The sequence below is a fragment of the Peromyscus eremicus genome, chromosome 4 (genome assembly GCF_949786415.1).
Source record: "Peromyscus eremicus chromosome 4, PerEre_H2_v1, whole genome shotgun sequence".
Taxonomy (NCBI): Eukaryota; Metazoa; Chordata; class Mammalia; order Rodentia; family Cricetidae; genus Peromyscus; species Peromyscus eremicus.
In genome coordinates this window covers 136,194,682-136,206,629 of record NC_081419.1, presented here as the reverse complement: position 1 = coordinate 136,206,629, position 11,948 = coordinate 136,194,682, and the positions used below count along the sequence as shown (strand labels likewise).

The following is an 11,948-nucleotide window of genomic DNA, read 5'->3' as shown; positions in this document are numbered from 1 at the left end:
AAACCCTTTCTCCCTTGAGTTGCTTTTGTCATGTGATTTTGTCACAGCAACAGAAACATAACTAGCACAATGGTGTTCTTGCCCCACAAGCACCATAGCCTTCCCCATAGGGACGTTCAGACCTGCTGCACCTGTCAGGAGGCCACACTGTCTGTCCCAACAGCGGAGCATTTTGGATAATCATCCACAAGTTGGATGATCTTAAGGGAGTAGTTGTATTTCCAGCTTCCATCTCTGCCCCCATCATTGTTAAACCCTGCTTGGAAATCATGAGAGTGTGTTAGGAATTGCCAAGCATGAAGTTTAAAGATGATGTTAGGTTAATTAGGATGCCTGGCAAGAGGCAGAATATTCTTCTTCTTTTTTTCCCCACGAAGAAGAGGGTCAGGAAAGTGAAGAATGAATGTATGTCTTGGTTTGGATTGTTCAAGAAGTAGGTCAAGGATTCAAGTGCATTCAAAGACCTGGGAGGTATCCCGAGAAACCCTTTGATGGGAAGGAAAGTAAGATGCGGAAGGGGCCCAGCAAGCTGGTGTATTATCAATCCATTTAAACCGTGGGTAACTGAAATCTCACCTGGGGACTCTGGGAAATGAATCTTGAAATTCTATCTTGGAGTCATCCCATCTGAGAGACAAGGCAACTGAGATATGCTGTGTCCTGAGTGTCATTAGTTGAGGACTCTTTCAGGTGTGTTCATCACCTTGCCCTTCTAACCTATTTCGTTTGGGGGTCAAAAAAGTCCTCACACAGGAAACACATTGTTGACAGCTGGTGTGCCCAGGAAACAGCATACCATGGTCTCACAGAGATCCACCTGCCTCTGCCTCCCAAGTGCTGGGATTAAAGGCGTGCGCCGCCACCGCCCAGTGAAGGTCGATTCTTTTTTTTTTTTTTTTAAAGATTTTTATTTATTTATTATGTACACAGAAGAGGGTGCCAGATCTCATTACAGATGGTTGTGAGCCACCATGTGGGTGCTGGGAATTGAACTCAGGACCTCTGGAAGAGCAGTCGGTGCTCTTAACCTCTGAGCCATCTCTCCAGCCCCAGAAGGTCAACTCTTATTGGTTGTAGTATTAAGGCAACCCCATATAGTTAAAAGGGAGGTTTATTTTGTGGGGTAACTTACAAGTAAAGGGAGAGGTTACAGGGTCCAGGAAAGGTGTAGCACAGTCCAGCGATGTTCTCTGGCAAACTCTGCTCAATCTACCTCCAGCGTCCAGGATCCAGGAACCAAGAAAGCTGGCACATTGGATCTTGGGTCTTAAGGGCTCCTGTCTCAGCCCTGCCTTGTAGGCGTGACAGTCACCAAAGCCTCAATGGGGGTCAAAGCTGGAACAGCTACCCACTACAGTCTCTCGTCCAGGCACTGAGCACCTGTGATCTTACTTTACCTACATGTGTATCCAAGGCTGAATCTTGGTTGATCCTCTCTCCCTAGACCTATTCTTCAGCAATGAGGTTGGGTAGGTTAACTCAATATTTTACCCTTGGGCAAAATTTAAGGGGGCATCAAAACAAATACACAAACCTCACCAACAACCTAGCAATCAAATAGTTTTTAATGCAATATGAAAAAAGAAGAGAAATAATAAAAAAATCCATGATGAACAAACTATTAAAACTTTTAATCAACAGGATCAGTAACCTTGCAGAGCTGAACCACATTGGAGCCTGAGGCAAAAGGAAAAATGAGTACTACTGATTGTGTTCCTGATGGATTGTTTTGTACTCAGTCTAATTTTTAGAAAGTTATTGCATTAAAACATTGTCTTGATTACTAACCTTTCCCCCACACCCTCATGTCTTAGTCTGATTTCTATGACTATAATGGAATACTGCAGACAGGGTAAATCACAAAGAATAGAGGATTATTTAGTTGATTGTTCTGGAGGCTGAGTTCAAGAGCACAGTACCCACTTCTGGCAAGGGCCTTCATGCTGTTAGTGACTTTCTACGGAGTCATGAGGTGGCACAAGGCGTCATAAGGTGAAGGAGCTCATTGGAGACAGCTGCTGGATCTTCTGATAGGTTCTTGTCTGTAGTACCCATGGCCTCTCTTCGGCAGTTCTAAGTGGCCTTTGCCTTTCCCACAGGCTCAGGTGTGTCCATTCACACCAGGGCTCCCAGCAGACATCAGTGACACTTCTGTGACTCTTTCCTCCATGTGTCCAAGTCCTCCCACATCTGTGTATATTCTTGGATCAACACAGAAACTTTCATTCCCATTGTGTTTGTAGAAAGACAGCTTTTAAAATTAAATTCTGCATTACAGCCATTTCTCTGTATTTTTTGGTCCTTCCCACCAGATTGTACACTTGCCAAGGTAGGAGTCATTTTGTTTTATTTATTACTCTGTCCCCCAAACCTGGAATAGTGCTGGTACATGCTACACACTCAATAAGTATTTGTGGAATGCATGATCTTAACTTCTCTCCATTTAACTGATGATGATGATGATGATAATGATGATGATGATGATGATGAGTGCCTGTGTGCATGTGTGCACATGAATGTGCACGTGTATGCACACCCCACAATGCTTGTGTGGAGCTCACAGAACAATTTTAGGGGTAATTCTCTCCTTCCACCATGGTGTAGGGATTGAATTTGGGTTGTCAGGCTTGCTCAGCAAGCTCTTTTGTCCACTGAGTGGTCTTGCCAGCCCCATTTTAGTTATTAGCATATGTTGGTTGTACATGTGACAGATTTCATTGTGGCATTTCGGTACATGCATAGCATGTACTGTGATCCTTATAAATTTCACAGACAGCCTGAGAGACATCTGATTGAGCCCTTTTGGGAATAGTTTCTGGGGCTATGTTTCCTCAATCTTTAGAAGCATCTGGGGTTAGAATCTCCAGAGTATAAAGACTCCGGGCTATGAAATCTCACATACCATGGCCGGGATAATTCCAGCCAGTGCTCTTTCTTCTTTCTTTCTTCCTCCTTCCTCCTCCTCCCCTTCCTCCTCTCTCTCCTTCCTCTTCCTTCCTCCTCCTCCCTTCTCCTCTTCCCTCCTTCCTCCCCCTCCCTCCTCTCTCTCCTTCTTCCTCCCCCTCCCTCTTTTCCTCCCTCCTCCTCCTTCCTCCCTCTTCCTCCTCCTCCTTCCCCCTCCTCTTCTTTCTTGGTGAGTGATCCTTCCTCTGTGGAGGGTCAGGGGTAGGACCTTGTGATGGTTGATGCTGATTGTCAAGGTGACAAGATCCAGAATCACTTAGAAAACAAGCCTGCAGACATGCCCGTGAGTTACCGTGACTAGTCTAGCTTCTGGGCCTGCCTGTGAGGGATTCTCTAGATTAGGTTGAGGTGGGAAGACCCTCCTGAACTGTGGACAGCACCATTCCATGGGCTGGAGTCCTGGACTGAATAAAAAGGAGACAGCCAGCTGCAGCATGCATTGCTCTGCTTTCTGACCACAGTGTGAGCAGCTGTGTGACCACAGTGTGAGCAGCTGTGTGACCACAGTGTGAGCAGCTGTGTGACCACAGTGGGAGCAGCTACCTCGAGGCCCCTGCCGTCGTGCTGTGACCTCCCTGCCACGACAGACTGTTTCCTTGAACTGTGAGCCCAGATAAACCCTTCCGTATCAAGTCAGGTGTCTCTCTTCACAGCACTGAGGAAAGGAACTAACACAGAATTGTTCTACTTCCAGAACCAGAAGACGGAGTGGACATACACAGAATCATCTCTGCAGTTACCATGTGCTACATTTCCTCATCTTTAGTGGAAATAACAGCAACACAGGGGTTTCGGTCCTGCACTTTGGGTATTTGGGGCTGGATAATTCTGGATTGGGTAGTGCGAGTATCTCATGTATTCTAGGGTGCTTAACAACATCTACCCACTAGATGCCAGTAGCAAACCCAGTTATGACAACCATAAGGTCTTTAGACTTCACCAAATGTTTCCAGGTGGCAAATCCACATCTTTCCTCACCCTTCTCTGAAAACAGCTCCAGTAATATCTACCTTATACCGTTGTTGGTAGTGTGAGGCAGGCCATGGAAAGTGCTTATGGTTACAGCTGGAATAGAATAAGGATTTAGGATGCACAGGTAAGATTTATTCCTGTTATTAGTATTATCACACCGAAGGCTGTAGAGGTTGGGTGGTAGGGGTCCACACAGGATGCAGGAGAGCCCAGGAGAAGCCGCTGTGGTACTATGGGTGTACAGTAGTCACCTTCTCCACACTTCTAGATGATACTGATGGTTCCATTTTCAGGAAATATGCAAACAAGTTGTTAAACATAGCTGTCCTTGAACTTGGCAATAGCAATGTAGGAGTATTCACACTCCAAGAATTGCAAAGACTGCGCAGCAGAGCTGGAGTTTAGAGGCTGCCTGGCTAGTGTAGTGCTTTTTCTTTTCTTTTTTGAGACAGAGTCTCATGTAGCTCAGGCTGACCATGAACTCCTCATCCTCCTGCCTCAGCCTCCTGAGGTGTGCACCACCAGGCCTGGTGGGTGGTGTACTGCTTAATCACGAAATGAAAAAATGCAGTGGTAGGTCTCTTGACTCTTGGCATTTGGAAAGACTGATAAACATGATAGAATTGTAAATTGTCATGTGCTGTTTGTGTCTGTTGATGGCTGACTCTGAGGACAACATGGATCCCCCTGTCTCAGACTCAAGCACGTCCACCTCAAGGGTCCTCAGAGACTCCTTTTCCTGGGGCAGGCTGGCCCTCTGCCTTTGTAACGGGGGAAGGAGAACAAGAAACAGCTCTGGGTATTAAAAGCAGTGCGCCCTTGAGAACAGCTGGAAGACAGGCCATTTACAGCCGAGGTTACTATTGTTTATCCCGTGATGTAAAAGTGTCTACGGCGGGGAAGAGGAGCTGGAAGCTCATCTGTGGGGAGAACGCACTGCCCCACAAGCTCCCCACGGGGAGCTCTAGCATGACTGTTTCTGCAGGGCTCCCGAGTAGTTTCTGCTGGATGCTGACTGCTTTGATGTTTTGCTATCTTTCGGCTGCTTGCTATTTGTTCTTTTACTTTTGCTTGATACATGATTAATAAGCTCACTCATTCAAATCCTGAAGTATGGCTATGATAGGTCATCTCCTGACAGAACCAACTGGGATATAGTATCAAAACTTGTGGTTTATACTGGTAGACACATCACAGGTACTGGTTTGTTGCCCACATTCCAATTTGATAGAAATATTGAATTTCCTTTTGAAGTAGCAGAAAACATTTAAAAAATTTTTATGGACCTCCCTTGCCCAATTCTACTGATGGACCTCAGGTAAGATTTTCTGTTCTGAGGGCCAGCAAGATGGCTTGGGTGCTAAAGGTTCGATTCTTAGGATCTGCATGATGGAAGGAAAGAACCAGGTCCCAAAGGTTGTCCTCTGACCTCCATACATGCCCTGTGGTACATATGTGCTCAATGCTCCCCATCTCCAATAAACAAATTAAAAAGTGTTAGCTCAAGATAAAAAAGGAAGCTGGACAGTGGTGGCACACACCCTTAATCCCAGCACTCGGGAGGCAGAGCCAGGTGGATCTCTGTGAGTTTGAGGGCAGCCTGGGAAGGTGCAAAGCTACACAGAGAAACCCTGTCTTGAAAAAACAAGAAGAAGAAGAAGAAGAAGAAGAAGAAGAAGAAGAAGAAGAAGAAGAAGAAGAAGAAGAAGAAGAAGAAGAAGAGTTTCTGCACTGAGCTGGTCCTGGTGGTGCAGGCCTGTAATTCTAAGAACTTGGAGGCTGAGGCAGGAGGATAGCAAATTTAAAGCCTGTCTGGGCTACAGGGTGAGTTTAAGTCCAGCCAGGGCTATAGAGCAAGACCTGATTTTAAAAAAGAAATAAGAAAAAGAGAAGTGAGAAGAGGGCTGGGTGATCTAGTTTACCGGTAGAGTGCTTGTCTAGCTTGTTGGAGGGCTGGTGGCCACATCTGATGTGGAAATTAGACAGTCACTGCTTGGATGGCAAGTTGTAAGTCACTTAGAAGGACAAGGAGTAGTTTTCTCAACTCCTAAAATTCTCACACATTGTGGTGGGAATAAAATCAAAGGGTATATTGGTTTATGGAGGTGCTGAGGATCATTCCCGGGGCCTTGTGCATCCTAGAACTGCACTCTACCTCAGGATTACACCCTGATCCCAAAGGACGTGATAAACGTGCTGTGACACCAGCCTGGCACCCACTCTTGTGCATGCTTTGGGATGGAGGTACTTTACTTACAGCATCTCTCAGTGTCTACAGAGATCTCTGCCCTCGAACAGCTAAGGCTGGTGACAGAGCACGTACCAGGGGGCGCCCTGGGCTCATCTTCGCTTTCGGTTTGTCTGGATGAAATTTTTGTGTCGTAATGCATACACGGGGCAGAACAAATAGCATTACGACTCACTTTCCACAAATTGTGTCAAGCATTCCACATACTTCCACGCCTGATTTTCCATACTGTTTTCAACTTACAAAATGTTTTCTTTCCCTCCCTTTGAGACAGTAGGCCATGGGTCCCAGTGGGCATGGTGTGTGTCCTCCTCCTCTTCTTACATTCCTCAAGGCACAACAAGCGAGGAACCACATTCTGTCTCTTCCTTAGCCTAGAAGTGCCATTATTCCCTGGCACAGGACATTTTTCCAGCTCATTAGAATCAGGAGCTAAGATAAAGGAGGGCAGAGCCATTAGGTAGCAATTTCTATGTAAATGTGCAAGTTGCCAAAGAAAGATTTGCCTCTTGTTCTTTAGCAAGCAATCAAGTTGGGACCTTCTGGAAAGTTTGAATCAGCATCTTCGGTCCACACAGGAGCTCTGGAAATTGCAAGACCCCTCTGCCAACTCTGAGGTGTATCTCCTTGACTTCACTCAAAAGGAGACTGCATTAGTTGTCTAGTTATTACCACAAAAATATCCTGTGAGAAGGAACTTAGGGAAGGAAGGAAGGAAGGGTTTATGTGGCCTCATAGTTCCAGTGTGTCATCCATCATAGCAGGGGGAGGGGTGGAAGGTGGGGTGGAATGGGTGGGGGTGGGGGATAAAGGTTGGGGGTTGGAGTTGGAGGTAGGGGTTAAGGGCATGTTGGCAGGAGCTTGAAGTTACTGGTCACTTTGTATCCTCAGTCAGGAGAGAGAGATGAATGCTGCTGGTCACTTCACTTTCTGGTTATTCGCCCAGGACCCCCGTCCTAGAATGTTTCTGACCATGGTTAACGTGAGTCTTCTTACCTTAATTAAACCTAATCTAGGCAATCCCTCACAGGCATGCCTTGGGCTAACCTCATCTAGATGATCCCTCACAGGCATGGCCTGGGCTAACCTCATCTAGATGATCCCTCATGGATGTACGGCAGGCTTGTGTCCTGTCAAGTTGACAATATTAACTATCACAGAGTCTGATGCCTGAGGTAGCACAATAAATAATGTGGAGGACCAGGACTTAAGGCCCATAGGTGACCCCATGCCAGTCCTTGGCCGTTTTGAGGGACATCTCAAGAGGATGGAGGCCTCAGCACAAGCCACAGCCTCACTCTCCTTTCTTCTTCCCGAAGTTTCTAGCCAGTTCGGGATGGCAAGAGGAAGTTTCCTTCGGCCTACACTTCAGTGAGCCTCATCCTTGACCAGGCGACTGTGTTAGTTACTGTTCTGTAGTTTTCATAAAACACTACGACCTAAGGCAACTTAAGAGAGAGTGTATGGCAGTAGGAGTAGAGGGTGATAGCAGAAACAGGGAGCCTGAGAGACCTACTCCACCCTGTGTGTGCATGTGTATGTTCGTGTGCGTATGTGCACACACATTTGTGTTTGTGTGTGGGTATATTTGAGTGTGCATTTGTGTGTGTGTGCGTGTGCATTTGTGTATGAACTCATACGTGTGTGTGTGTGTGTGTGTGTGTGTGTGTTTATCTGTGCATTTGTCAAGGATCAGTGCATGTTCTACGGCATGTGTGTAGAAGGTCATCTTTTTCTGGAATTGGCACGCTCTTTTCACCTTCCTGTTAGCTCTAGGGGTTGAACTCATAATGTCAGGCCTGTGCAGCAAGCGCCCTTTACCAGCTGAGCCCATCAATTCAACTTCGGAGTGTGGTGAGGAGGGGGAAGGGGTTGAGGATCACTTCTTTTTTTCATATAGATCTCTAGTTGTTCTGGAACCCTGTGTGGGAAACAGACCCTTCTTTATTGGGTTGTTTTTTGTTAACAATCCAGTCTCCCTGAGGCAGCCTGTGCTTCTGAGCCCTCTGTTCTAGACTCCAGAGTCTTCTGTCCTTCATCCCTTGCTGTCACGCCTCAGTCATGGCAGCATCACGGAGAATTTGTCACATTGAGGGAGCCCACAAATGTGTCCTTTCCCAAGATCGTTTTGTATATTGGCATTTCTTTATACATTTTAGAACCAATTTGACAAATCTTACAAAATGGTTGGGCTAAGTAGGGCTGGAAGTTTTAAACCTGCAGGTGGTTGACGTCAATAACACTGACTATTCCAGTCAATGAGCTTGGTATATTTCTCGATTTATTTAGAGAGTCTTTAATTCTCTGTAATATCTTGTGGGTTTTAATGTAGTTTTTATTTTCAATAGAGGGAATGTCATTTGTTATATTTATTTCTAACTATCTCATGGTTTTTGACAATACAATAAACGAAATTGTTTTTCTTATTTCACTTTCCAATTTTTTCACCATTAGAATATAAATATGATTGATTTTGGTATATTGTTATTGTAGTTACAAGTTTTCTTTTTTACTTATGAGTTTTCAAAGATGTTTTATAGACGCCTTAAGATTTTCTGTATAAACAACCATTTCGTCTGTGCAGAAGGACCATTTTCCTTCTAATTCCCATGCCATGCACTTCTTTCTTCCCTTGCATCACTGGCTAAGATCTCAATGCAGCGTCAAACGGAACTGGGGGAAATGGATAGCCTTGCTGTGTTTTAAATCTTAGCAGGAAAATTTGATATTTAACTTCTAAGTATAATGTTAACTGTCGTCTTTTGATGATGTCATTAATCAGATCAAGAATGTTCTCTTTTAATTTTGGCTTGATGGAAGTTTCTCTTTCTGTTTTGTGATAGATAGGGTTTTATTATTATACTCAGGCTAGCTTCAAATTCCTGGGCTCCAGCAATCCTCCTCCTGCAGCCTCCTAAGTAGCTGGGAAAATGGTTGTTGTAAAATAATCCTTGAGAGACAGTTAGAGGCACCACAAATATGAGGCCAGGTAAGAGTCGTTTATTTAAGACAGTGACCAAGAATAGGCTCCCGACACAAAGAACTCTCACTGCAGAATCTCAGGGGTACAGCTTTTACAAGGGCAACACCCTCAGTGACGTCACTGCCAGGGGTCTGTCAGGGGAGCCTTAGAACATGTGTTCTGGTTTTACATTTAGCAGTTGTTTTGGTTATACATCTGTGCTATGGTCAGGGTCATGCAAAGTCCCGAATGTGTTAACCAGGATGTGACTGTTCTGGGCGCTCAGGGCCTGAAAAGCTCCCAAGCAGACAGAAAGTGGTGTTAGGGTAATTTCGGGACAAGATGGCGTTTCTTTGGACACTTCATCTGGCCATCTTTTTTTTTTCTTCCAGCTTTTGTTTATAAATGAGTAACTGTTGATTTCCTTTCTAAATTATTTTCCTACTTCTTAAAAAATAAAAGATTTTAAGAAATGTAAAATTAGCCGGGCGGTGGTGGCCCACGCCTTTAATCCTAGCACTCAGGAGGCAGAGGCAGGCAGATCTCTGTGAGACCAGCCTGGGCTACAGAGTGAGATCCAGGAAAGGTGCCAAAGCTACCCAGAGAAACCCTGTCTTGAAAAACAAAAAAAACAAAACAAAACAAAAAAGAAATGTAAAATTATGTGTCTGTGTGTGGAAATGTGAGTGCCTGTGGAGCCAGAAGAGGGCATCAGATGCCCTGGAGTTGGAGTGCCAGGTGAGCCACGTGACGGGTGCTGGGAATGGAACCTGGTCTCGGCAATAGGAGCACCAACTCTTAAACACTGGGCCATCTCTGCAACACCCGATTTTCCTACTTCTATTCCAGTGAGTGTACGACTTTAAAAATATCTGCTAATATAGGGGTTCTTTCCTTCCCTGGTGCTAGGGATTGCACTCAGGCCCTTGCATGTGCTAGGTAGACACTCTGTCACTGAGCTGCACCCCCAGATCTTCAGTCTGTTAATAAGGCTCATGACATCACTTTGGCTTCTTAGTCAGTTAAATCCACCTCAGAGCCCACGGTATACCCAACTTGGTCATGAGCATTTTGACTTTATATAGTATGGATTTTTTTTTTCAAAACAGGGTTTCCCTGTGTTGCTCTGGCTGACCTAGAACTCACTTTGTAGACCAAGCTGGCCTCGAACTCACCAAGACCCGACAGCCTCTGCCTCCTGAGTGCTGGGTTTAAAGGCATGTACACCACCACCTAGCTATATTATTGATTTCTATTTGACAAATTCTGTAGGATTTTTTTTTCCACTGATGTTCATAAAGACTATTGGTTTAGAAATTTATTTCTAAGACTTTAGTATTGGGCTTGTCATTAAGATCATGTTAAGTCTCATGAAATGGGTTGGGGTGTATTCTTTTCATTTTGTGAGTTTGTGTGTTGAAAATCACTGTTGAAAACATGTAGAGTTCTCTTTGTGAGACGTTTGCTGTGTTTGTGTAAAGTTATTTAAATTATTGTTATTATTCTTCAATAGCTATGGAGTTTGTAAGGCTGTGGAGGAGTCGGATCTCCATTACTGTAGGAAAATAGCAGAGAGAAGCTGCTTATGCAGAAGAAAGGTTTATTTAGCTCACAGTTTGGGAGACCAAAGGGCATATTGCAGCTCAGAGAGGGTTGCCCTTGGTTGCATGGATCATGGTGGATAACAGTGGTAGGAACAAAAAGCAGATCTGATCTCTGTACAGTAAGCAGAGAGACCTGGGTGTAGCTGGGCTCATATTTTTTTTTTAAATCTATGCCTCACTTCTTTTTATTTATTTATTTACATTTATTTATTTATTTTTATATCCTGACCAGTTTCCCCTTTCTCCTCTTCTCCCAGTCCCTCCCTCATCCCCATCCACTCCTCCTCCCTTTCTCTTCAGAAAAGGGCAGGCCTCCCGTGGATATCAACCACCCATGGTCTATCAAGATGCAGTGAGACTAGGCACCTCCTCTTCTATTAAGGCTGGACAAGGCAATGCAGGAGGAGGAAAGGGACTTAAAAGTAGTCAACAGAGTCAGAGACAGCCCCTGCTCCCACTGTTAGGAGTCCCTCAAGAAGACCAAGCTACACAACTGTAACGTGTGTGTAGAGGGCCTAGGTCAATTTCATGCAGGCTCCCTGGTTGTATGCCTTACCTCTTAGAGGTTTTTCAACCTTGAAGTATTGCCTGCAGACCAGGGTTTCAATCACATGAATCTTGGAGAAGAGGGACACACAAAAACAGATACTTCTCAAAGCAGGCTCTCCTGTCTGTCTTTCCTGATGTTGGTAATCTGTGTTCTTTCTCCGTTTGGTCAGTTGAGATAAGGATTATTTATTTATTACAGCAGTGGGAATTGAAACACTATTCAATTATTCCTCCTGCCTAAGTATTCACTTAATTTTCAAGTTAGTTCCATAGTGATCTGAACATAATATCTGAATTATTTCAGTTGGACTTCTCGAGACTTCTTTTATGGTCCAGAATATGGTCCTTCTTGATGAATACGTCATGAGTTTTTGAAGCAAATATGCCTTTTGCTGTTGAGTACTCTGTAAGTTTATATTAGATCAAAGTGGTTTATGGCATTGTCTAATCTTCTACATCTTTAATGATTTTTGCTGTGGGATGTATGGCAAATGTGTTGCTGATTAATCAATAAAACACTGATTGGCCGTTGGCTAGGCAGGAAGTATAGGCGAGGCAAGGAGGAGAATAAAGCTGGGAAGTGGAAGGCTGAGTCAGAGAGACACTGCCAGCCGCCACCATGACAAGCTGCATGTGAAGATCCTGGTAA

The 11,948-nt window shown here is 44.6% G+C and overlaps 1 pseudogene; it reads right to left on the bottom strand.

Annotated features, from left to right (window-relative positions):
• LOC131907911 (putative ribosomal protein uL10-like) overlaps positions 1-11,948 on the bottom strand; it is an 87,297-nt pseudogene that overhangs the window by 713 nt on the left and 74,636 nt on the right.